The sequence below is a fragment of the Lethenteron reissneri genome, chromosome 44, assembly GCF_015708825.2.
Source record: "Lethenteron reissneri isolate LAM-NWPU_2019-01 chromosome 44, ASM1570882v1, whole genome shotgun sequence".
NCBI lineage: Eukaryota > Metazoa > Chordata > Hyperoartia > Petromyzontiformes > Petromyzontidae > Lethenteron > Lethenteron reissneri.
This window is the reverse complement of record NC_083822.1, coordinates 8,816,458-8,844,294: the sequence shown is the minus strand read 5'-3', so window position 1 is coordinate 8,844,294 and position 27,837 is coordinate 8,816,458. Positions and strand designations below refer to the sequence as shown.

Sequence of the window (27,837 nt, the reverse complement as noted above, 5' to 3'; positions counted from 1 at the left end):
CTATTACGGCCGGTACAGCAAACAAAGCGATGGGGCGGTGTGGTCAGTGACACTCTTCGCATTCTTTGTATCCCCAGTGCTGGCGTTCACACACCGTGACCTCGGGGAGAACCAGGGCCAGTCCAAAATACCGCCACTGATGTTAGCCTTGGTTGGGAATTGAACTCGGGAGGCTCGGTACGTGGGGCAGTGCATGAACTTACTGCGCAACCGCGCCATGCACACCCACACTGACAAAGTTCCCCTGTGGTGCCTGCACGGGCTGTTGGGACAAGTGCTGCGAGCGAGCACCTATTAAGGCTGATACGGCGCAAGGAGAGGGTGGTGTGGCTATAATCACGCCCAGCCGCCTTTGTCTCCCCAGTGCTGTATGTTGACACATCGCACCGGGTACTCATGTACACACAAACACACACACGTATCCACAGACACATAGAACTCACACAACAACAGTCGCCATTCGCCACTAGGTGGCGATTGGCACGGTTGGCTACGTACGGTCCGAAAGAAGTCCGACATTTACACATCCAAGTGGCGGTGATGTCACCACAGATATCGTGCAAGGCGTGGTGCACTTTGAGACAGCGTGAAGTGTCGAAGGCTCGCTGGCAGGAAGTTATTGGACAGACCCGGGTGTTATGGGTTCATTGATTCAGATTATGGCGGATGCAAAACCCGTGCTCTCTCACTGTGCCAGCCATACATGCAACAAAGGCAACACACACACACACACTCTCTCCATCGATACTCCACATGCAGACATGAACCTGTCACCCAATGTTTCCCTTGCAATGTAAGCGTCGCGGCCGCGTCTCATCTCATCGCCCCCTCTCACCCCCCTCCCAACCCCCCCACCACCCCCCCCCACGCCCCCGATCGGCGTACACATTCTAAATAAATGCATCGATCCCTCCCCGACCCTCTACCCCATTGATTGCAAACAACCTTTTCACACGTTGCTATAAGCGAGATATTGCATCGGCGCCACCCCTTTAATCAAATGCCTTGGCGGTTATCGTTTAAACGTCTGGCGCGCCAGAGCCGATTGCTCTCTGAGCCCCCACCAGCGCTGCTCTTTCTAAAGAGCTGCCCTGGAGCGTGCCTGCTACCCCCCGGCTAATGGTCACGGACGTGGGGGCAACTTCCACCCGGAGAAAGGTCAGCCGCCAGCCCACTCCTCCACCTCACGCACACCCCAGCCCCTCGACCCCCGCCTGCTGAGCGAAATTGCGAGAGACGGAGGATGAGAAGAGCGTGAAGTGAAGCGCGTGGCGGAAATTCCAGCCAGGAGAGGGGCAGAGCGAGGGGTCATTGCTCGGGTTCACATCCAGAGAGGCCTTGACCCCCAACGAGCGTTTTGAAAGAAACACGAAATAAATCATGAAAACGACCGGGTTTTGTTTTGTTTTGTTGCAGACACACAGAGAGAGAGAGAAAGAGACAGTCGGCAGATATTTTCGCGAATCCGTGGTCTTGCTACCGACCCTACGTTCAAGGTACAAGTTAAGCGAATCGTTTGCGTCTGTGTCGAGCACGTAACAAAGATAAACAAGGCAGACACGCGGCCAAAGCGTCTCCTTCATATATCTGCATCCTTTATGTTTTGTGAACACGTTTGTTAGTGTAACACGTAGCAGGCTTTCGCGACCAATATCATCCATAATAGAGGTTTTTTGGGGGGTTAGATCGCGATCAAACCCGAAAAAACCTCTCTTGCGTTTGTTGTTGTTGTGCGCCTACATTGGCAGCGACGCATATGCATGCCGAACAGAAAAATAAAGAATTCGTCAATGGCACGTTTAGATCGCGGTATTATAGGTGAAGGCGTCGTGGATTTTTTGTTGTTTCAAGCATTACGGATTCGTGTTCAGTACCCATTACATTTCGATTTAAAGCTTTCGTGACTGCAGGGATTCATCTTCTTGGTTCTTTCGGTAAATTCACGTAGAAGGGAAATAATAAAATAATAAAAATAAAAGATAATAAAATAATTCTCACGACGTTTCGGCCACAACGCAAGCAGCCGTCCTCAGGTGAAGAACAGGTCTGTCGGAAAGACAGCGTCTGAATGAAACACCACCAGGCTTGGAGCGTGTATTTAAGATGGGTTGGAGGGGGAAGAGCGCCTTGACAAAATAATTTGCATATCAATAATAATTTAGCATATTTATGGCAAATGCAGATATGGGATTAGTCACTACTTGTGGAATGCGTAGGAGGTGGGTGGGGGGTTTCAAAGTCATATTATGCCCATTCCATTGTTACAGGGTACAAAGCAATAATGTCACATTTGCAAACATGGCTAGGGTTATAAAATAATAGTTACTATTGCAATGACAATTTTCAGTCCATTAATCGATCCACTGCTGTATGAAGGCCTCCACACGACATGTCAGTCATGGAGGGAGGGTGGGGGTGGTTGTTTGAGCATACTTCACCACACTGGTCGGCACGAATTGGCGAAGAGGAAGCGAAGCACCGGTTCAAATGTCACTCAAACTGCCGTGCCGAGAGATCGAGTCACACCGGTGACCTCTGGACGGCAATTCCAGTGTGCTAACCATGACCACCACGGCATCGTGCCGTGGCTGAACGTATAAGCGCGGCATCACGTAGATTATTAAAATAAATTAAATAACGACGTTTCGGGCGTAACACAAGCGTACTTCTTCAGGCGGGGACAACTTAGCGAAAGCACACCCCTTAAGTGTGTCTCAGAGGTGGCTGTGACGAGTAATTATATAGTGGCGGGGGGATGTGGGGAGGGGGCATGGTGAGTGTGGGGAGTGGCTGGGTGTGGGCTGGGAGGTAGCGTTGCGTACCCCGAGCAACGATTGGAGTTCAAACTGAGGCTTTGTAATGTAGATGCTGGAAGTAGATAAAGAGTGTGAATCCTTGCAGTCACGAAAACTTCAAGTCTAGAATCACGTGTAGTGTGGCAAAACTAGGCTTTTCTAATCGGCGTCACTCCCCTCTCGGGGCTGTGTACACGGCTTCACCAGGCTTACGCGCACAATGGAGCACACACACGTACACACACGTACACACACGTACACACACGTACACACACGTACACACACGTACACACACACACACAGAGAGACAGACGCTGCCGCCTGTACAAAACAGCGCAGAGCTGTCGCGGCACTGCCCACCCAATTACCCAGGCGACTATCGCTGCATTGCGTGCGCTCGCGGGTCAGCGCGTAATCCTCTTCTCGTTTCTCTTAATTTGTCCCCCGTTTGATTCTGGAACGGAGGGGAGCGCGCACGCGCGCGCGCAGTTGAAGGGGAGCGGAGGAACGCGCGTGCGTGCGTGCGTGCATAATGAACGCGCGCTATCCCGACGGCGAGCGGGCTTACTATGGTGTTCCGCTAACTTACATTGATGTCGTATCCTTTCTTCTTTTAACCCTCGTCTCTCTGTCTCTTCTCCCCTGTTTGTGTTTTTTTTTCAATTCACGCTTCCAAATTGCGCGGTAAAAAATAAAATCGAGCGAAACGTTGCGGGAGCTCGCGGTCCTTTCGTGTCCGGCGCTGAATGAACGCCTCGCCACGCATATCTTAAGAAATGCCTCTCTTTCTTTATTTATTTCTCTCTCTCTTCCTTCCTTCCCTCACTCTCTTGCCCTCTCTCCCTCTGTTTGTCTGTCTCACGATGCGCTTGATTTGGCTTGAAATGACAAGTCTCAGCTGTGGAGGAGGAAGTGAAAAAACCACCCAAAAAGGTGAAATAAAGGTAGAAGAGGGAGCATGGTGCGATGGGGCCTGGATCCCTTTTGCTGGTGGTCACCTGCACGTGACCGCGGCAGGCACGGCAACGAGGAGGAGGGTGCAGGGCGGAGAGGGGAGCGAGAATCGTCGATGTAGAGGCCATTAGCGAGGCATGAAAGGAAGGGGGGGAGAAGAAACGCGAGAGGTCCGGGGAGATATTCGCCGCGGTGTTGTGCAGAGATGAGATAGGGAGACGGAGTGCACGCAGGTTCTGTCGGAGAGCGAGACGGAGCTTTTCAAGGCTCCGGAGAGCGCCTCAAGTCACCGAGACCCCTTTTTTCCGATGATGCCTGCGACACTGATGAGTGCACAAGGGTGTTGGGGCAAGTGCAGTTAGCGAGCACCTATTTTGGGCCGGAACCCAACACGAGGAGAGTGATGTGGCGAGCACCTTAACTGTCTGCCTTTGCCTCCCGAACGTCAATATTTAGTTATTTACCCGCTGATCTTGGCAGTGATACACAAATACAAATCATAATGTAAAAAAAAAACCCCAAAAAAGACATTCTTGAATGACAACACTATGGGCTTAAAACGAAAACCATTGTTATACACGTCTAACAATATATCACGCATATTTTCGGGCAAAAGCCCTTATTCATAACACATGCCGCGTGTGCTACGAAAAAAGGGCCACGGCCCTGAACGTCTCCAACTATCTATTATTTTATTTTAAGGCCACGGAATTATTGGCAAATGTTCTTAGTTTTCCCGTGTGCAGTAAGCCTCTAGGGCCATATCTGTCCGTCTGTAGCCTTGAGCCGGTCACATAAAATGCCACATTCCAATACCAGTGGACGGTCTCCTCTCATTATACGACGATTATTTCACAGGTAACTGGCAACGTTTTACTTTCTACCCATGGCAATAGCATGGGGAGGGTGAGTAGAGTCAAGGATATAACAATGAATGAACAGAGACAAAGTTACGGGAAACGGGAACGAGGGAAACAAAGACTGGGAAATGCGAGGAGAAGGGAACGTAGAAACGGGAGCAAACGGTCCGGAGAGATGAGGACGAGGGAGAAAGAAGCTACATCAGGGTTTCGATGCTGCGTCTGCTGCTGCACGGAGCAGCGTCTGTTTTCACAGAGCGCAGCGGGGAGACGGGAGAGAGTCAGAGTTGGGCTTGGCCACAAAAAAAGCAACGTGAATAACGAGAGGTTTGAGCTGATTTAGATAGATACGTTGCACAAATAATGCATACTGTCATTGGGATGTATGTTGCTTGTGCGCAACTGCGTGTGTCTGTGTGTGCATGCATGCCAGTGTATGTGTGGCGTGGTGGTATACTGAATTTGCGCATTTTTCTGCTACAAATCAGGCCACAACGAGTTTGATTCACGGCCACGGACAACATCACCGGCGAGTGATATGACAACCGTCGCCGCGTGTCCGATCGAGAGCGGTCAGCAGAATAAGACATCGTAGAAGTACCGCAGAGAGCCATTGAAATGACCTCTCATACGCTTTCCCCACGGGCCCTGCTAGAGGGAGAGAGAGGTGACATTTTGCCACTTAAAGTTAACAAAGACAAAGACCCCTAGGTCCACTCAGCAATTTGTAATAATTCAATACCGCGGATATGAAGGCAGTTGACCACGGTGCTGACCAAAGTACCCCTCTGTGCGCCGCCACGGCTTCGTAGGCGCTCGCTAACAGCACTCGCACCACCAGTCTGTACGGCCATGCGACGATCGGTGTGTCTGTGTGTGTGCATGTACCTTTGCGGGTGCAGATTTATTGGCCAGCATTAATGCGCTTGCATTAGTACTTAATAGCGTGTTGATGATTGTAAGAGGATGACCTCGCGTTATTAAGAAGCCAGGCTTCATACTTCACGGGTTTAGGTATGCAGAAAGACAAAGATCACCCGTACAGCCTCTAACACACCGTTGGGGCAAGTACAGCACTGTTAGCGAGCGGCACACTAAGAGGTGGGTAGCCCGCACCACGCCCGGCTGCTTTTGTCTCCCTCGTGGCGATGTTTACAGATCGCATCGGGTACTAAATGTAGACCAAGCCGAACTAGTGGAGGCCTGGGACTGGCTCAGATAATTGACACTTGTACACACCCACCCACGTACATACACACGCACACACATCCAATAGCCAACAACGCTCTGGCTTTGCTGTGAATTCGAGGCCTGGAGGCTGTGTTTATTAGAATAAATGCAGTTTATGCGTCGCTTTGAACGAGAACAATAGACAAGATAGAGAGGGGAGTTAAATGGGAGGGAAGAATCACGCTCATTACGCGTTAGAGGCTGGAATAATTTCAGTGCGTGATGAGCTTAAATAATACGTCCCATCCCGTTACGTGTCTTGTGTGTTTTTTTATTATCAATTATCGCGCAATTGTGCTCGCGGCTTCGGGACCATCGCGAGATGAAGTGCCCAGCACTCCGCACGTGCGACTGTGAGCACTGCGTCGCCGCGTGTCCGATCGAGAGCGGTCAGCAGAATTAGATGTCGTAGAAGTACCGCAGAGAGCCGTTCAAATGACTTATCATCCGCTTTCCCCACGGGCCCTGCTGGAGGGAGAGAGAGGTGACATTTTGCCACTTAAAGTTAACAAAGACAAATACCCACGTGAAGACAAAGGTCCCCCGTATAGCATTAACAGACTGTTGGGGCAAGTGTGATCACCTATTAAGGCCGGCACGGCACACGAGGGGGTAGGTGGCCAGCGCCACACCCGAACCGTATTTGTCTTCCCAGCGGCGATGTTTACACATGGGCACCAGGAACCAATTTGTGGCTGAGTCGACCCAAGGGAGGCCCAGGACCAGTTCAGATCAAATCATCTTCACTGATGTTGGCCGTGAGCAGGAATCGAACTCGGGTCGCTGGGTTCGTTGCGCAGCGGGCTAATCACTAGACTACACTACCACACCACATATACAGTTAATACGCACACAAGTAATAATAATGGCTCATTATGTGGAGTCATTGTCGATCGGGCTCAGACCATCAACGGAACTACGGGACAGGGCTTCACGTCTCGCTCGATATTTCTCGGAACGCTGCTAAGAATTAGATCACAAGAAGCGCCTATACACAATCGCCCTATATTCCTATCTATCAACCCTATGAGGACAACATGAGTAGCACAAGGAAGTCTACAATAAATTTCGATTTAAAGCTTTCGTGACTGCAGGGATTCATCTTCTTGGTTCTTTCGGTAAAGTCACGTAGAAGGGAAGTAATTAAATAATAATAAAACATAATAAAATAATTCTTACGACGTTTCGGCCACAACGCAAGCAGCCGTCCTCAGGTGAAGAACATGTCTGTCGGAATGAACAGGTCTGTCGGAAAGAACAGGTCCGACATACCTGTGCTTCGCCTGAGAACGGCTGCTTGCGTTGTGGCCGAAACGTCGTGAGAATTATTTTATTATGTTTAATTTTTTAAAATTTTATTATTTCCCTTCTACGTGACTTTACCGAAAGAACCAAGAAGAAGTCTACAATAATTGCCGGAACGGCGTCACGGATGGGGGACTCTTTTGCCTCGAAATTAAGCGGTGGCCCCATTTTAATTCCTTGCTCCAGGGGCATCATTCCAGTCGCGCCATATGTGCCCAACCGATGTACAGCACGCACCCAGCGGGTAACGGGGGTTCCATCACGCCGAGAGGCTTGCGCAACACGGAGGAGGCACGGCGTCTGCTCTTGCGAGCACGTAGCTCCGAGGGGCGGGTGGGTGGTCGTGGTGGTGGTGGTAGGTGGTATTACTCGTGGACACCTGGTTTGTCTCTGATCCAGAAGCATTCGCCGAGAGACTCCGCTTGCCACTGATCTTTCTGAAGTGCAAATGGTCACATTTATTGATGTGCAACACAATAATACGAGGCAAAACGCCGTACTGCGGATGCAGCAGGCATGCATATTGCACATAGGGCACTCATTGAGTCTCTATGTATCTCTCCCTCTCTGAGCCTACTATGGCTGTGTGAGTTCAGTATAATGGTGTCAATTTGAGTCTATTGGTCTCTGTGCGAGTATATGGATGCATGTGCTAGCCTAGGAATTTCTCTGTTAGTCCATGGGAATATTCTGAGATTGTACCGGTGTCTACGTGAGTTTATTCGTCTCGATGATGTGAGTTTATAGGTTTACATTTGTAAGTCTACGGATTTCTACGCGAGTCCATCGGACAATTTTGCGACTATTATTATCCGTGTGAGTCTATGGGTCTCGGTGAACCTATACAACGGCGATACAATGCGGAATTATACAGCGTCAAAGGCAACCTTTTCTCAAGACGCCGTACACAGAGAGATACGAATAAAATAAAAGTCTTGAATCCCAAGAAGTGACTATGGGTACATGCAGTAGACAGCACCAACGACGGGGCGAATGAGTGGCCTCTTGGGAGCTAAACGTGGGATTTGAACCCGGTTGGCACTTGAATTTGAACACTGCTTTTGGCTGTGAAATACTGGGGCTTCGTTCGAGGACCATTGGTGACGCTGGCTTCGCGAATGGTTTGCTGGGGCTCCGTGGTGATACGCGATCAGATTTAACCCCGCATGTATATATTTTTTTAAAACAGACCATTTTAGGGCACAACATTTTTTTGTTAATTAGATTTGAAATTATGAGCTCTGCTTCCCGACGGACGCTTCCCTGCCGTGTTAACAACTCGGCACGGCGGCGTGCTCGGTCCGCTGTGCGGCCACGTGGTCTGAATCTAGAAGCATTCGCTTCGGGGGAGGCGGGATGGGCGGGCGTGGAAACACGACTCTGGCTGCCAAAAGCTGAGACGTCGTGTCTCCTCGTGTTCCCGTGCTTCTTGCAGTGCTAAATTGCTGCCGGGATTTGCAACTTCCTTGATAGCCTTCAAATCGAATGGGAAGCTGTTATTAAAACGCTTAAAATAAACGCGCAATTATCTGAAGTGTTACTTTCTGCAAGTTTAATGTAACTGCTTTGCTTCAATGTTTGATTAACACGTGTGTGCGAGCTACGAAAGTGAATACATTGGAATGGTAGTAAAACACATAAGCAAACTCCCAATTACACAAACACACCCACACAAACATTCACACACCCCCCATATCGATTTTAGCAGACTGTTAGGGCAAGTGCTGTTAGCGAGCACCCACACACGCACATTAACACACACACACTAACTAGCACAGCCAAACACACTCACACAAACGCACACATATATCCTACAAACATACATAAACACAAACCCACCCAGCCACACACACACACAAACTCACAGCGACTGACACAAACACACACGCAAACTCACACACACACTTTCAAATATTCAAACAACATACAAGGAACATATACCCCGTATACCCTTAACGACTTTTGGGGCAAGTGGTGTTAACGAGGACCCATGAGGGCAACGCAAACTCACAAAGACAAAGGCACCCACATGCGATCACAAACACAAAGAAAAACATATTCATAGACACTCACACAGATACACAAAGACAAGTGCAGTTAGAGAACAGCGATGAAGGTCGGCACAGGTACACGAAAGCGGTGGTAGTGTCAGCACCACGCCCGGCCGCCTTTGTCTCCCTAGTGGCGATATGTGTAAACACTAGTTGAGATATTCGTCACCGGGGTTAGCCAAGAGCAGGCATCGAACTCGGGTGGCCAGGTTCGTAGCGAGGGGCGATAACCGCTGCACTACCGCTCCCCACAAATGCATTATTCGCTCACACATACACGCAAATACTACCCGTTCGGCCATCGCAGAAGGATGAGAGGACAGCTGTTATTCGACAGCTCTCATTCTTTTCCATTCTTGCGTAAGATGTCAACAGCGATGCTGTTCAGGAGCTGAATGCCAATGTCTGCTGCTGCTGCTGCTGCCACGAGCAGAGGGCTTCAGCCAGGGCCGGATTAATGCTGTGAGCGGCCCAAGGGTGAAAGTAAGGGCCTGAGGAGTATGTACGTCATATTGCAAGTCATCAAGCATATATGTGTATGTTTTGTTTACCTACGTACAATGTGCAAATGTATTCTACTGTAGGTAAATTCATTAAACGTATATCACTCACACATGGCAATCGCGGAGCACTCGGCGAACACGTCTGAGACACCCAAATTCGAAAGCTGGTCGAGACTTTGCTTGCTTAATGAGTGAAATTCTGCTTTGTGTACTGCGTCCTTTAATAAAGTTCTCAATTTCACACCTTGTGTCTCGAACACCCGGCCATTTGTGTCGTGTTCTGTCCACTGCGTCGGTGGTTTTTCGTCGGTAAGAAACTCCACATCCCAAATGCTTCTGCTACCTGCCCTATGTGCTACCTACCCTATCTGCAGTCGGTTCATAGTTTTGCCCAGTCGTCCTCACGCGTGTGCGCGCGTGCAGACATTACACGCCCACGCCACTGAATTTCACGGTGGCGGAGGCGCTAATGCAACAAACAAGTGCCTTGTTTGGTTTCGCGTGTTAACGCGCGCGCTTTGAGCGAGCGTAGCGTAGTAGCACAGACACGCACCTTTGCGCGCACTCGCAAATGTAAAGGCGCATGTCCTCGCAAGAGCAGCGTCTTCAGGCTGGTTGGGACAAGTGCTGTGAGCGAGCTTCACCTATGAAGGCCAACTCACGGGGCACACACAGCGGGTGGTAGGGCCAGAAGCACGCCCGGTCGCCTTTCTCTGCCCCCCCCCCCCCCCCCGTGATGAAGGTGTACTGCTTACACCGCACATGATGATGCTTCACGGGTGCTGCCACTATCACCGATGTGTCACGGCGACTAGGAGATGTTAACTACCTCGCCTGGTATACAGGAGGTCGTGGGTTCGATCCCGACCCCGACGCCTGCTGCTGTGTATTTAGAGTGTGCGTCTTCTCTCCGTGGCCGGGTGGACTTTGCTCCGGGTCCTCCAGTTTCCCCTCTACGTTTAGGTTCAACACGCGTTCAGAGAATTTGGTGGACATTTCGACGTGATAAGCTACTTCGTTGAACTATCATTCATGGCCAAGTCGCTTCTGAATATAGCTCAGTGGACTATTTCTGGTATGTAAAAATTGTCAAATATGGTTAACATCACCGACATTAACCAGGCCTCCACAGAGGTTATTACATCGCGTAATAACTTTGATATAACACACACACACACATATCTAAATCGTTGCCAATTTTACATTTTCATACGACAGAAAAACACAGGGATCAGATACTCAATTAAGGGCCGAGTCAACCTAGGGAAAACCCAGATCGGTTCAGATAATCGTCACCGAAGTTGGCCGTGGGCAGGAAACAAACTCAAGTTTTCCGGGCTTCGTAGCGCAGTGTGCTAAGCTCTGCAACTACCGCGTCCCACACACAGAGACAAAGATCCCCCGTATAGCCTTAACAGACTGTTGGGGCAAGTACTGTTAGCGAGCACCTATGAAGGCCGGCACGGCACACGAGGGGGTCGGTGGCCAGCACTACGACCGGCCGCCTTTGTCTAATTTGAGGCTGAGTCGACCGAGGGGAGGCCCAGGACCGGTTCAGATAATCGTCATTGGTGTTGGCCGTGAGCGGGAATTGAACTTGGGTCGCCGGGTTCCTAGAGCCTTCATATTTACCGATTCCCACACACGCACATATCTATATACACACACCCACGTGCCCGCATGTCAAAGGCGAAGAGACATGGATTTCGGATTAGCGTTTCCACTTGTTGTTTTCTGACCCCACAGGATAATGTATAGCGCGTTACATGGAAATCCGACCCCGCTACTTTCATGTCGATAATGACCGCTTTCCGTACATGACACGTGTCTTGTCAGCCACACCAGCCACCAACACCACCACCACCAACCTCCCATCCTCCTAGCCCTCCTCCCACCGACTCCCACCCCCACCCCCATCCCCTTCCCCACCGCCTCCCCCATCCAACCCCACTTTACCCCGACAATTACAATCACACGCGATTAATTCACTCGTGGAAGCCTCCCTCGCGACCCCTGGCCACGAACGCCAGCCCTGTTCCCAGAGTTTATGACATCAAAGTGTTTTAGCTGCCTACTCGTTTACGTACTCCCACCCCCCTACCCCGAGTAACCCCCCCCCCCCCCCCGCACAAAGGGAAATGTTCCCCACTCCTCCTCCCTACTTCTCCTTGTCCTCCCTTTCTTCCCCGGGTTCACACAAAGCATCATTTATATATTTATTTATTTTATGTTCCATTTATCATGAAGGGGGGATTTTTTTTGGTCGTGGTTGGTTGCTGGGTCTGCTCCTCCCTCCCGTCTCCTCTCCGCCTCCGAGTGTTCTGTCATTACGGGCCTGGGGCAAGCTGCTGTCTATCAATACGCGTCGATACATATTAAGTTACTCCATGTAACGTAAATTATATATTCGCGTGAGTGAGTGAGTGCTATGTGCTGTGCGGGACTGTCTGGGGATTCCGAGGCTCTGCGGGATTGGAGTGCATCTCGCGGACATCCGTGTCACCGCTCTACACGCGTGTGTGTGCGTGTGCGCGTGTGTGTGTGCTTGTGTGTATGCGTGTGTGCCTGTGTGTGGGGAGCGGTAGTGCAGCGGTTAGCGCGCTGCGTTATGAACCCGGCAACACGGGTTCTATTTCCGCTCACGGCCAACACCAGTGACGATTATCTGAACCGTTCCTGGGCATCCCCTAGGTCAACTCAACCTCAAATGAGTACCTGGAGCGGTGCGTAAACATTGCCACTGGGGATACAAAGGTGGTCGGGCGTGGTGCTGGCTACCTACCCCCTCGTGTACCGTTCCGGCCTTTATAGGTGCTCGCTAACAGCACTTGCCCCTACGGTTTGTTAAGGCTATATGGAGGATCTTTGTCTTTGTTTTTTTTGGCCTGCGCATCAGATCATCAGTGTGTGTGTGTAGGGAGCGGTAGTGTACCCGTTAGCGCGTTGCGCTACGACCCTGGCGGACCGAGTTCGATTCTCGCTCACGGCCAAAATCGGTGACGATTATCTGAACCGGTCCTGCACCTCCGCTAAGTCTACTTTGGCTCGAATCAGCACTTGGTGCGGTGTGTAAACATCACAGCTGGGGAGACAACGACGTGGTGCTGGCCACTCACCCCCTCGTGAATCGTATTGGCCTTCATAGCAGCTCGGTAACAGCACTTGCACCAAAAATATCTTAAGGTTATACGTGGGATTTTTGTGTGTCTTTTTTGGCACGGCGTTTAGCGAACTACGACACGACCCGAGCTCGACCCCCCCTCACGATGAATAACAGTGGCGACTCTCTGAAACAAATCCTGTCCCCCCTTCACCCCTAGGTCGACTTAGCCTTAAATTAGCACCTAGTGCGATATCTAACCTAGCGCGGGTTTTCATAGGTGACAGCTAACAACACTTGCCCCAACAGTCTGTTAAAGCCTATACAGGGGGGGGGATCTTTGCCTTTGTATGTAGGTGTGTGTTTCTACTTGTGTACGTGTGTTGCGTGTGTGTGTGTGTGTACGTGCGTCCGCGTGAACCCACTGCCCTGCAGCGCACCGGGGCTCCGAATCGGGCAACCTTGAGATCGATTCTGGCCCACGGCTTAACATCAGTCTCTGTGTGCGGTGCGCGTGTGTGTGTGTTTGTGTGTGTGTGTGTTTGTGTGTGTGTACGCTCACATCCACACAACACGCACGCACGCGCTGTGCAGCAGGCGCGCCGAGCCAGGCGGGTGGTAGCCGTGGTCACACCAGCACAGCAGACACGTGTTTGTTTCACATCCAAAAAGCGGTTGCCGTGGGAGCCACTTGGCACTGACCTTTCCCAAGTGCAACCGGTCACGGGTTACGCGCCCCGCGGGCTACGGGGGCAGCCAGGCGGCCTGCAATGAGTCGGCGCTGGAGCGCAAGAGCGCCTCTCGCCACCGCCGCCGCCGCGACCCCCGTGTTTGTCTCTGTCGCTGCGTGCGCAGCAAGAGGTGGTCCTGGCCACGAGGAAGGAACCCTCCCCCACCACCCCCACCGCCCCACTCACCCCACCGCCCCACTCACCCCACCGCCCCACTCACCCCAACGCCCCACTCACCCCGCCGCCCCACTCACCCCAACGCCCCACATACACACAGATACGCAGACATTTCACCCACGAGACTCCATCCACCCCTCCCTCCGCAATCCCCTACCAACACCGACTCCACTTCCTCCCTTGCAGCCTATGTGTGTATGTGCGTGTAGGGGATGGGGCGTTCAGAGCAAAAGTATGCAATTATAGACATTTCGGGAAATGGTCCCTCGTCATTGCACATAGATATCGAGGCCAGAGACGTCAGGCGAATAAGAGTTTGGTAATGGAATGTAACAATCGGTTTTACCCTTTCTGGCAATAAAACAGGTGTGAATATGTTTAAAGAAAGCTGTCTCTGGTGTGGACCAATCAGTTTGAAAGATAATGCATATACTACCAGAGCATGTTATTTTGTTTGCATGTTCATCGCAAGCACGTGTGGTTAATGCAGAACAGGATTCGTTGAAAAAAAAATGAATCTGTTTGGTGTTTTAACATCTTAACGCAAATGTTTTATTTCCAGAAAGCGTAAACCCTATAGCTATATTTTGATAGTGGCACGAAATGGAATGTTTCGAGTGTTTTTTTGTTGTGCTTGTACACCACTGCCAACGAACACAGCAGCAGCAGCATCACCAAATATGCTGTGCACATAAACTGATGCTAGCCGTGACCGGTTATCGAGTGAGCTGAGTCAGCTTCGTTGGGTTCTTCTTGGTGGAGTGTGCTAACCACAACGCCACCGCTCCGCCCCATTAACCTTCCTCCTCTTCAACTCGAAATGCAGACTGAAGCGGACCGCATCAGATCATCAGCAACAGCAACAACAGTGATCTATCCACTGCTGGATGAAAGCCTCTCCAAGCTGATGAATCAATGCATCGCTCCCCTCGCTAATTATCGTTACATCCGCCTATTGCCTCTCCGAAGCAGGCGAACTCTGGAAACGCTTTCGACTTTCTAAGTCTCATCATGAGAGTGAGGCCTGTTTACAGCGATTGCGACTTCATGTTATATTATACATGCTGAAATAGCGCCTTATTTCAAGGAGCTACATAGAAACATCAATTATAAAATTTCACGTAAGACGACAGTGGTTGAGATGAAGAAGTGGGTTAATTTACAAGTGGTGAAGCAGAGCTGTCTGTTGGCACGTGACCGGGTGCACGTGCACAGGGCCCCCGTGTCCTAAGAGGTGGGATTATACGCGTGTCTGTGTCTGTTATTTGAGTCTGTCTCTGTGTGTGTCATCTGTGTCTAGTATCCGTATCTGTCTCTGTTTGTTATCTTTGTCTGTTGTCTTTGTCTGTCTCTGTGTCTGTTATCCGTGCCAGTCTACGGTTCTGCATGTCTCTCTCTCTCTCTCTGACGTCGTGTTTCTCCCTTCGTGTTTTCTCTCTGTCTTTCTCTCTCCGTATTTGTCTCTGTCTCTCTCTCTCTCTCAATGTCACTCTATTGCTCTCTTCGTATTTATCTCCGTTATACGTAACGTCTCGAGGTGCCTCTATCTTGTATCCTTACCGTGCGAATGCCCTTAGTGGTCCTTTGTAATGTGTGTGGCTGTCAGCGGATTGCAATAATGCAATTTTAATTTCATTTATTCGTCGTGGTTTTTTAAAATGTTTTACTCCGAACATCTTTTGAATTCTAAACAGTTTTCAAGGCGCATTTGCGATTGGGATCTTGCTTTACGCTTTATGTAATCAATTGCTTGGACTGGAATAAATGGACTGTAAAATAAAGAAACCAAAGAAATCAGTGTGTCTTTGTCCACGTCTCTGTTTGCATACACTCATTCGGCCTTTCTTTCTCCCCGTAATTTTCTCTCTGCGCCTGTGCGTGTCTCACTCTATCTGTCTCCGCGTCGCTCTTTCTCCCTCTTTGCCAATGTCTCTACAAAAGCTTCCCTTCTTATAACGTCTCCCCCTCCCCACCTACCCGTCTCTACATGGCCCCGCTTAGTGTTGAGACGTCTCCCTGCGTATTTATCACAGGAGGAGAATTCGCAGATCGATCCGTGGAAGGGGCAAGGGAGCCGGTGATCCAGGAATTGTGCGCCCACGAGCACGCGCGCGCCGGGTGGTGTCGTTAATTTTAATGTCCACCCCCCCTCATTAATTCCTCCCCACCCTCCCCCCTACTCCCTAACCCACCCCTGGATTAAAATGAATATTTTACCTTGCAAGAGACACGTGGTCGAACCGTGACATTGCTAGCACGCACTTTCGCGGAGAATGCGAAACCATCGAGCGATTTGCTCGCGGGGGAAATACGGAAGCGGTATCGCAGGACGGTTTATGTAAGAGATACGCATACATACGATCATAATTCATAGCCCTTTCTCATAGCACTACAGCTTGGACGGATAAGAAGGGCCTCTCCAAGCCGTGCGGATCCAGAGAGTTGCTTGGCCATTTTTAACGCACTGTCATTTGCCTTCGGCTGACTTTGAAGTCATATGGCGCATTTGTGCTCACCGAAGCGCCACCGCTCCACAAAACCCGGCAAGGGATGAACGTTTCCGAATGGGACGGCTGGCGCGATTCTTCATTCACGCGGTTGCAACAGAGTGTGCGTGATTATCGAGGGCTCGATGCGAATGTGGCATCATCGATAATGATGATTGTGATGATCGTCCGAATAGTTGACAATGTCGACAAAAGCTTTACGATGATTGATGATGATGACGATGATAATAGGGACATTTGATTTAAGCTGAAAGAACTCGATGACCTATGAAGCTGGCATTCACACATTTGTATTCGTTTATCTTAAAAGTGAATATTTAATATTTTATAGTGATTCATATTTATTAATCTTCTTCATTTCCAAATGACGTTTACTTTACTTGACCAAAAATAATGAATGAACTGGACAAAGCATACATTGACGAAAATTCAAAGATTACGCCAGTAATCTTAAAAACGTCCTACATTTACTTCAAGAGATAATTCATGCATGCAGTAATGTTAATGGTAGTCAGTTTGAAAGTGTGTTAAAATCAATTAAATAACCCTATGTAATTGGTTAAAATAATTTGAATAACCTCATGCGCTCTGACTTTTGGGCCACTCTGCACAACAACACAATAACGTATAAACAAAGATCAGAAATAGTTAAAATGGATAAAAAACTTACCTTTGTACAAAGATACGATATATTGCATTTGCAACTTCATAATTGCCAAATTATAGTTGGAACTCACAATTGCAACTCACATTTGTAAATCACAGTTGGAAGTCACAACCGTAACTCACAGTTGCAACTGACAATTCCAAGTCAGAGTTGCAACTCACAGTTGCAAGTGACAGTTGCATTTCACAGTTGCAACTCACATTTCGCAAGTCGCAGTTACCAATGTGGCTGTAGTTGACGTCGAGTTTGCGTTTGAGAGCCATTGCCGTGATGGTGAAGTCACCAAATTGAAAGAGAAAGAGAGAGAGGGGAGGAGGAGGAGGAGGCAGAGGGATTCCACACAGTGGGTGGTGACACCGCACCATCAACAGCTTTGGTCGGTGGTGATGGTGGTGGTGGTGGTTGTGATCGATGGTGAAGATTTTGGTGATGATGATGATTATAATGATGATGACTGATCGGCTATGTGTGTGGTATTAATGTTGGATGATGCTGACTATACGTAATTAAACAAGTGATAGACAATATAATTATTCGTTTTACATAGCGTCGTCATTCATGCAAATTGCATCTCATCATCATGACATTCGTGATGATGCAAAGTGCATCTCGTGATATTCATGATGATGTAGATTTCGCGAGAGATCGTCATTGTCGATGATGGTGATGATGATAATGACGACGCTGCTGCTGCTGCTGACGATGACCGTATTTGTTGACGAGCGGGTCTGTGCTGTCTCGCCGGACGTTCATTGATAGAAACAAAACATAACAACTTTCCGCCCAACCTCAGGGAACGCGACGATGCCCAGGGGTTAGAGAGCAACCCGCGTGCCGCAGGGAGAGGGGGAAGCTGAGCGCCGGGGACCGCGCGTCCAATTACTGCGGCACGTGGCAGTGATGAATCGCATCTGCTCGGGGAGAGTCCGACCATCTCTCTGCGTGACGCGTCCCAGGGACAAGGAGGAGTGAGGAGGAGGAGTGAGGAGGAGTGAGGAGGAGGGAGATAGAGGGGGAAGCAGAGGAAGAGGGCAAGAGGAGGATGAAGAGAGCGAGGAGATGAGGAGCTGTACGTGAAGCAGCGATGCCGCGTGCGTGATGGTGCATCGTCGCCGCGAGTACGGGTGGTGCACGCAGCTCTGTACGTGCGCTCTACCGATAGGTTTGAAAGCGCGAGGCTATTCCTAACGTAGCTCTGCGCTTAACGGATTTACCTCGTGTGGTAGCAGTTCGCTGCGTACGTGCGTGGGATGGAGGGAGCGGGGAGGAGGGGGGTTGAGGGTTGGGCTGCACAACAACCGCAAATGGGAAATATTGACCTTGGATTCCTTCCGTCCAAACGGTTGATGATGCATTCCTGCCGGCGAACGCACTGTCCTTATTAATACCAATGGGCCGTGCTTATCCAGGTAAGGCTCACTTAGTTTTGAAGTGTTCGTTTTGTGTATTATCTATGTGGGTTTCGTGTGCTGGTTTGAGTGTCAATCTCCTCGTGCGCCCTTGGTTTCCACTCAGGCACCCCAATTCCTATCCACGGGTCAAACAAACCCCTCACGAATTGAATTTGTCAGACATTCTAAAGAAAGACTCCCCTTGAAAAACGGAAAGTCTTGAGACATATTCTTAGGTTTTTTCGGTAAAGTCACGTAGGTAAAAAAAAATTAATTAATAAAAGTAAAATTAAAATAAAATAAAAATCACGATGTTTCGGAGGCAACACAAGCCTCCGTCTTCAGGTGGAACCGTCACAGCACGATAGCTGAAAAAGAATATGAATCCTTGCAGTCACGAAAGCTTCAAATCTAGAATTAAGTCTTCAGACATTGATTGTCGATAGTCAGCATTATTATTTTATCACGATAATAGTCTCAATTATCTGCACAATATTTATGTACAGACATGCATTTGAAAATTGCGATCGGAACCCTCTTCAAATTATTATAGTGTAGAATGGTCCGGCTGCCTTAGAGGTCAGAGGTACGCTGAGATGACAACAGCTCGGATCTTCGTCTGGAGCGCAGTGAGTTGATCGTCTCAGCTCTTGTGACCAATGACTGCGCCTAACGTCGCCGTTATATGCAATTACGCTCTGAAAAAATATTGAGTTGAGTGTATCAGGCAGGGTAGGAGAGTGCTGCGCCATATTGCGTGCCACTCGAAGGGAGCTCAGAGGAAGTTCTCTGATCTCCACTACCACGGGCCGTTCTCAGAAATGAAGGGGTTTGCACTGCTTCGCGAGAGAACTGAGCGGATGCTTCGTCTCGTGAGTTGCCACCAATAACACTGGTCAAGACACTTTTTCTGGCATAAGGTATTCCAACGAGTTTAAGGTCAGTTTTGGGTGCTGATTCCAAATCTGGCATCAGTTTTTGTCTATCACATCAGGTTTTTGAGATATCAAATATTGCATTTTCAATAAAGACTGCAGAAGAAACATATTAAATAAATGTGGATATCTACATAAAATGATATTATAAACACACTATCCTAAAAATACAGCACCATATTTTAACACTAAAGCAGTCACTGACTCGCAACAACTTGCAATCATAAGTGACAGAGTTAATTTCGGGTAAAATCAATGAAAATGGGGTATGCCGATAGCATTAATTTGATGTGATAGAGCAAATCTGAGATCAGATTTGGAATCAGCACCCTGAAATTAGTCTACAACAGCTGCAAAAGTCCAGGCCAGACATTTTTTTTTGTTGACCAGTGTAATGCAGTCAGGGAAACAACGGGTGATGGGGGTTTGGTATGGGCGCAATGCTTGAAAGTTGATTGAACCAGTTCAAACAATTGCACGCGAGTGATTTACCGAGCCCTGCTGTCCAATGTAAAAACGTGCGTCGATTAACGCGTTTTAAAGCAGGGCCGTTGTGCGCCTAGCGTCGTAGGACAAATTCCAAACGTGTAAATTACGCGCAATTAAATTACACACGCACACGAAAAAAAAATCCCCACAGCATCCCCTCGTGGTCACGGTCACACAAGCTCCCCCTTCGGAAGCGAGATAATGAATCTCAATGGGCGCTCGACTAATTGGATTCATCTTAACGAGGCACACGGGGGTGGTGGGGGGTTACTTGTATACCCCTTGTATTTGACCAGGTTAAATTAAAAGACGTGGGATTAGCGATGTGCAGCCCGTTGCTGTGTATGGGCACGTGCGGGATGGGAGTGTGGGATGGGGAGAGCGGGAACAGGCAACTCTCAAGGTGAGAGGGGCCGCTGTGGCTAAAAGAGACGCCTCGGGCAAGCGTGGCCGCAATGAGGAGTGGTGGGACGACGGCGACCTCCCCTCCACTCATCCATCATCCGCTCGAGCCCGCCCACTTTAGCTTTCGACTGCACAGCATTCATCGTCGTCGTCGTCAGTGTCGACACTTTGTTGATCGTCTTAGTTGCGCCTCTGCCACAATGCCTTCATATCCGCCTGCCCGCCGTACCTTTCTTCATTATTGACAACTTGCAGCTCAGCACACGGCAGATGCCTGCGCAGCGTCTATGCGCCGCTTCTCGGTTGCAGCCCCAACAGTCTGGAACGATATCCCTCTGCACATTCGCAGCATCACCTCAATCGCCTCCTTCAAGAGAAACTTAAAAACTCACCTCTACAATCATGCTTTCGAGCGACTCTGAGCTTGGCTCCGCGCCTCTGAGTTGTGGCCGCTACGTCTGCAAATTTGCGCGTGTTACAAATTGAACTATTATTATTTAGTTATTAACATCACAGCGGCTCAAGAAGAAGCACATTAAGGTCCTGGAGTGGCCTAGCCAGTCTCCAGACCTTAATCCCATTGAAAATATGTGGAGGGAGTTGAAGGTTCGAGTTGCCAAACGTCAGCCTCGAAACCCTTAATGACTTGGAGAAGATCTGCAAAGAGGAGTGGGACAAAATCCCTCCTGAGATGTGTGCAAACCTGGTGGCCAACTACAAGAAACGTCTGACCTCTGTGATTGCCAACAAGGGTTTTGCCACCAAGTACTAAGTCATGTTTTTCAGAGGGGTCAAATACTTATTTCCCTCATTAAAATGCAAATAATTTATAACATTTTTGACATGCGTTTTTCTAGATTTTGTTGTTATTCTGTCTCTCACTGTTCAAATGAACCTGCCATTAACATTATAGGCTGATCATTTATTTGTCAGTGGGCAAACGTACACAATCAGCAGGGGATCAAATACTTTTTTTCCCTCACTGTATAATCATCGTCGTCGTCATCATCATTATCTGCTTAAGTGTAGTCATTAGTATCAATATCGCTTTTTTGATCTTTTTGGGTATCATTATCATCATAACCCACCACCATCATCGATCAACATTTTTGTCATGGTCATCATCATCATCATTGCTAGTTTGTCGATAATCCTTGGTAGCATCATCATGGCCATTATCATCATCATGACCATCGCCATCATTAATGGGCCGCACCATTATTGTGTTCATGCCGATGATGAGAATCATCATCATCAATTCATGAAAACTACTTGGATCATCATCATCATCATCACGACATCATTATGAATATCACTTGATGATCCATCATCTTCATGAACAAAGATCGCTCGTTTAATAAATATATCAAGCATCATCACCAATGATCTACATTATGTCGTATGAAGAAGGGACATTACTCAAAACAGTTGCCTGTTATATATGCATATTTATTTTAAGGCCTCCGTGCTATGGATGAATGTGAGTGTTTTTTTTATTTTTAACCAATATAGATAACTTTGCCAAGCATGACACTTCCAAATTCCCCATTCGGATAATTTAACTTTAGCGAATAGTCATCATTCACCTCAGCATGGTCACGTTGCCTCCAGTAATACGCAGACTCACACATATCAAAGATCCCCCCGTATAGCCTTATCAGAATGTAGGGATACATGTTATTAAGCTAGCGCCTATGAAAGCCGGCACGGCACACGAGGAAGTGGGTAGCCAGCACACATACACACGCACACACACATACACACACATAAACAAAGACAAAGATCCCCCATATAGCCTTAACAGACTGTAGGGTCAAGTGCTGTTAGCGAGCACCTATGAAGGCCGGAACGGTACACGAGAAATGGGTGGCCAGCACCACGCCCGACCGCCTTTGTCTCCCCAGTGGCAATTTTGACACCCCGCACCAGGTATTCATTTGAGGCTGAGTCGACCTAGGGGAGGCCCGGGACCTGTTCAGATAATCGTCACTGGTGTTGGCCGTGAGCGGGAATCGAACCCGGGTGGCCAGGTTCATAGCGTAGCGCGCTAACCGCTACACTACCGCTCCCAACCCACACATACACGCACACACATACACGCCCACATACACACACACACGCGCGCAGGCGTTCACAGAGGAGAGAAATGGAAATGAGCCGCTCCTCTGAGCGCGCAAAACACGCGAAACCACCCGTGGTCTGTTCGGAACACGTGGAATGCTCGGGTGGCCAAATTAAGGCTCCGAGAAGAAATGAAATAAATATACGGAAGAGTCAAAGGGCGCCCCCTTACAGCCCCGAGACTGCTGCTTGTGCGTCACCTCTCTCCGTTTCAATACATCTCACGTATTACACCGCCTCCCCGTCCACCGTTCCAAATCAGCCGGAATGCACGTGATCTGATCAGATCTCGGATGCCAGGCAGAGCTTTGCCCGGATACATCGCAGACAGATGAGTGATCGCCGCACGCAATCTGCCGCGTGGCGACGTCGATTGCGGATGTTGTAAAGGTGCTCTGCAAAAGTCCCGTTGCCCGAAACGTAGCCTACATGTCGTCATATATATGATTTAACGTTTTAGGACAGTGTTATTGATATCGTTGAGTTATTGTCGTCTGCAGAGAAGGTTGCGAATTCAATCCATTGTTGCACTGTACTGTTAGGCTCACGCGTATTTGACGCTTGCACTCCTTCACCAACACGCGCCTGGCCAACAGCGTGCTGGATAAAAATTTTTTATAGAAACCTCCTGCACAGTGTGCGTGGGGGAGACCCTCATCCAGCAGTGGATAAAAGGGCCGTATTCTACGTACGCGTTATAAAACCCGAACACACACTCCTGTTCACCCACCACTTCCCGTTCAACTCTATGCATTTCCCATCTGCGCCCGCATTGTGCATGCAATCGAGAATGATGAAGGCAATATCATTCGGGAATAAAGTATCCGGAACGAGGGAAGCAAGCCCACGATTGCGTTCCAACTACTTCTTTGTATGAGGCTCAAGGAAATAAATATACGAGCCAGCGACGGTGATAATGCCACGCGACTTTTAAACAAAGCGCGCATTTGCCTGTGAAGCGCAGTCGTGGGGAGCGGTGGTGCAGCGGTTTGCGCACTGCTCCTTACGAACTCGCCCGCATGAGTTTGCCCCCCCCCCCCACTCACTGCCACAGCTGGCTACCATCACTGGCGACAAGAGATATTTGAAACACTCCCGGTTACCCCGCCTTCCCCAACCTTCACCGATACCCGCACTGACCACAGTGGTGAAGTATGGTCAAACAACCACCATGCCCAATACAGAGGAGGATATGTGGTTGTGGGGTGGGTTCATCTAGCAGTGGATTGATAAAGGGCTGTGAATTATATTAATTCGGGTTTTGCGCCAGGCTACAACGTGTTGCCGAGGTACAGCCGGCACAAAAGCGACGGCAATTATTCCGTATCGCCCCTTCCCATCGCATCACTTCAGAGCGCCACGGTTACCGGGCTGAGCTGAACGATAACTGCTGGGTAGGGATCTCGAGATAAGCGCGCCCATTGCGACCCGGCAGCGTGAAGGAGCGAGCGAGCGAGAGAGAGACAGGGAGAATGGTGAGGTGAGGTGGGTGAGAGACCGTGGTGAATGATGGGGGGGAGGAGGAGGATGGAGGCAGGGGCAGGGGGGTGCTGTGCGCGCGTGGTGGTGGAGGAAATGGACAGCAGGCTTCTGGACATGGGTAGAAAATAATGAATCGTCGGTACACCCCCCCAACAAAAAGAGAGAAAAGAAAGAGAGGAGAGGAGTTTTAAAAATACATCTCCGTTTCTCTCTAAGCCCGGATTACCAGGGCCTCTAATCTTAACCGGATTTTCGAAATTAATTTCGGCGCGACATTGAGTCGCGGGAGGGAGAAGACAGACGGGGGGCCTGGGGTGGGAATAAGTGGGGGGGGGGGGGGCGGGGGTTTGAGGGGGAAGAGAGACGCGGTGATGATAGCTGATGATTCCACTCGTTCTCCTCTTCATCATCCTCATCCTCTTCCCCAAAGCCGCCTCGGTCCGTCCCGCCGCGTGGCCTCGTGGACCCAATCGCACCCGCACCTCCCAATTTAACTCGTCCATTATTGCCCTTATTATTACGTGCCGCTAAGATTTGTTAAGTCCATGCCCAAGCGTAATTGGATTTGCTAATCCCATTTTACGCGCCCGTAACGCCGACGCCCGCACGTCAGCAGTCTTCGACGTTTTTTCTCGCGGTTTAAAAAAAAAATAAAAAAAATAAAAAATTCCCAGGCCAAGAAAAAAAATAACGACACCCTCCCCCCCCTTACGCGCTCGCGTCATACGAAAGTAGCAGCTAAGGCTGTTAAACAAGCAAACAAACCTTGTCATCCACTTTATTTAGCCAACTTGTGCCAAGCCGTGTGTTTATATCGATGTTAATGGTCCGCGTCGTCGTATATACAAATACAAGATCCCCCGTATAGTGGCGATGTTTACACACACACCGCGCCAAGTACCCATTTGAGACTGAGTCGACCTAAGGGAGGCCCATGACCGGTTAAAATAATCTCCACTGGTATTAGCCGTGACCGAGAATCGAACCCGTGTCGCCAGGTTCGTAGCAGCAGTGCGCACACCGCTATCCCACCGCTCCCCACAACGGTATATATATCTACACGCACGCCAATTACTGTCGCGGGTGAAACATTCAGCCCACGCTTTTGTTGTGCTCCATCCTAGATCTGCGCGTGGATCTTTAACCCCTCGACACACGCGCGCACACACACACACGCGTACACACATGTACGCAGCAGGCAGCGGGTGGGTGGGTGGAAGAGATGGCTGAAGGAAAAGATCGCTCTAAATTGCTCCCAGATTTTCAATGTTCTTTTTTTGGGGGGGTGGGGGCAGTAAGCGACGCGTGAATGGCGCAGAGAGTGGCTCTGAAAGCGAGAGGCAAACAGCGTTTGGGCTGCGCAGTGCGTACGGATACGAGTGAAGACAGCCACGTGGGGGGGGGGGGGGGGGGGGGCTCGGCAAAGATCGCGACAGGCGATCCCATTGGTCTACCTGCGGTCTCGAATTGAGAAGCCAAGTTTCGCTCATTTCGTTTTTCTTGACGACCCCAAAAGTGTTTAGGTTGGGGGCGGTGCAGTTGCCCTGCCTGTCCCCTCAACGTGCACAGACCGTGATGTGCCACGCGCCTTTCGTTAGTGTCTCAAGCCACAACGAAAAAGATCCCCTTCAGAGTATTTCACGATGTATTGGGCCAAGTGCAGTTAGCAAGCACCTACCAAGGCCGACACGGCAAACGATGGGATTGGGTGGCCAACGCCATGCCCGGCCGCCTTTGTCTCGCCAGTGGCGATATTTACACATCACACAAGGTACTAATATGGGGCTAAGTATATCTACTAGAGGCCCAGGACCGGGGTAGATATTCGCCACTGTTTTTTTTTTATTATCGTAAGCGGGAATCGAACTCGGCTCGCTAGATTTACAGCGCAGCACGCTAATGACTGCGCAACCGCTAGCCCCGCACCCCCCCCGTACACCCCCTCTCTCCACACCCCCCCCCCCTCCTCCACACACACACACGCGACATCTAATACGAGCCCTTCGATGTATAAAAAAAAATTGAGAGCCGGAAGAAGAGGAACAATAATATAAAATTAAGGCACCGTGTATAAAATATGAGCGCTCCCTCCGATGTGACTTTCGTCGTGACAGTCAATTGGGTTTTGCCAGTCGGTGCAGACTGAGCGGCGCCTCTGCTCGGAGTCGGACGTGAATTTCCCAGGACTCGGTGCTTCCTTATCCTCCTCCTCGTGTTCCGCGCTCGGCGAGCGACGCAAATTTCCACAAATTAGGGACAGGGGGTTGCTCTGGAGCTGGCGCGGAGGTGACGCTAAGTGACTGCGCTGTCAAACAGTGGCTTTGTGAAGAGCGCATTCAGAACTATGATTTGAAGAATATATTTGTATTTAAATATATATATGGAGCGATGTATAGCAGCAGTATGAATTATATATATATTTTAACGAGAATATTGAGAAGCAGACGTGTATTGAAGTCGCACGTATGCACTCACGGTGTAATGGGACGGAAGGACTGTCTGTATATGCGGTAGGGATTCATTGCCAGAATTGGCCCATTAAATAAATACACTCGAAACGCGCCAGATCTGTTCGAATCTCGCGAGCTAAGCAGGGGGTTGAGCCTGGAGAATTAATGGGAAGGGGTGAGACCAGCATGCACAAACAGCTTGCTATAGGCATCTGCGTAGCGACGGTTGTGGGCAGCAGTGGGCAGTGCCACAAACACCTGGTTATTGTACCGCACTCCATGCTCCGACGTGTTATGCTCCTCTGCCTTGATCAACCCGCATTGACCAGTGTGGTGAAATATGGTCAAACAACGCTCCCTCCCCCACACTCCACGACCCGCGCGGCGTGCAGAGGCTCTCATCATCCTTCAGTGGATTGACACACAAATTAGATGTAAGCGTGCACAGTGTATCTTTCAACTTCTGGCGTGTTGTGTCCAATTGTAGAGGCAACTTAATGGGCCAGAACAGACATTTGGTAGCACATAAGGCGGCAATCACCTCTTGAGCAGCGTACCCAATCAGTGGCGTCAGAACATCTCCTCCATGAATGTAAACGCGAATACAATTCACAGCAGTGCAATTGTGCCCGAAGCAGCCCACATCATGTACCACACAGTAAAGCATTGCAGTCTGCGATCCTTCAATAGAGAAGGAACGGCAAAAGCACACCAACTCTCTTCCTCCTGAAGCTTTCTCGTCTTGGCCAGCAGACGTCGATACTGGCATGGAACTCATAAACAAATTGACGTCACGCGCAAAAAATATAGCAGGAGTACCGATTTATTTAAATGGCCAATAAAAGCGATTTATTTGATAACGTCACTCATGTCAAATAATTATCGCATAATTCACTGTTAATGGCCACGTAAATATGTTGGAATCTACTAAATCTAGGCCATCTCAGGTGGCACTGATAAGTAAGATATCTGGCCTGGACTAAGGGTAGAGTATCAACTTAAGAGCACATTTAGTTACGGCCTTAATCAAGTGAAAAAGGCAGTTTGCAGCGTCAGTATTCTATTTAAAGGGGTATAATGTCAAGCGTGTGTCAGGAAGTTGAGGTGGTGGCACAGTGGCTTTGCACACTGCACTTTGAACGCGGCAACCCGAGGTCCGATTCCCGGCCACGGGTAACATCAGTGGCGATTCGTGTCCCGAATCGGTCCAGTGAACCCACCCCCTTTCATAGAAACCCGCAATAACCATGGCCATCACTGGCACCAGGAGGCCTTCATCCAGCAGTGGATAAAAAACGCACTTTCCATTATTTAAATTCGTATTGATGCAGTGGTTTGCGAACTGCATTACGAAACCCGACCGCTTCCTGATCAAGGATGTCATCGTGGACTTTCTCCGGGTGCTCCATTGTCCGCCCACATCTAAACACAATTCTCGAATTTGCTGAAAACATCTAAATATGAAGGGGATCACGGAGCCTCGTCAATTGTTAGCGCCTGCTCACCACGTGGCTGAGGCTGTTGCCTTCCATGCTCGTCTGTGGTTCCTCCTCCTGACGCCTCTGAGTCTCTCTCCCTCTCTCTCTGTCGCAGAGTTTGCGCGATCACCATACGGCGGCGGCGCGTTACAGGTTTAAACCTTCATTAATGCCAATGTCGCCTGGCACCTAAACGAGGTGTGGAC

The 27,837-nt window shown here is 49.5% G+C and overlaps 1 protein-coding gene across 1 annotated transcript in view; it reads right to left on the bottom strand.

Annotated features, from left to right (window-relative positions):
- LOC133353638 (protein sidekick-2-like) overlaps window positions 1-27,837 on the bottom strand; it is a 473,964-nt gene that overhangs the window by 302,779 nt on the left and 143,348 nt on the right.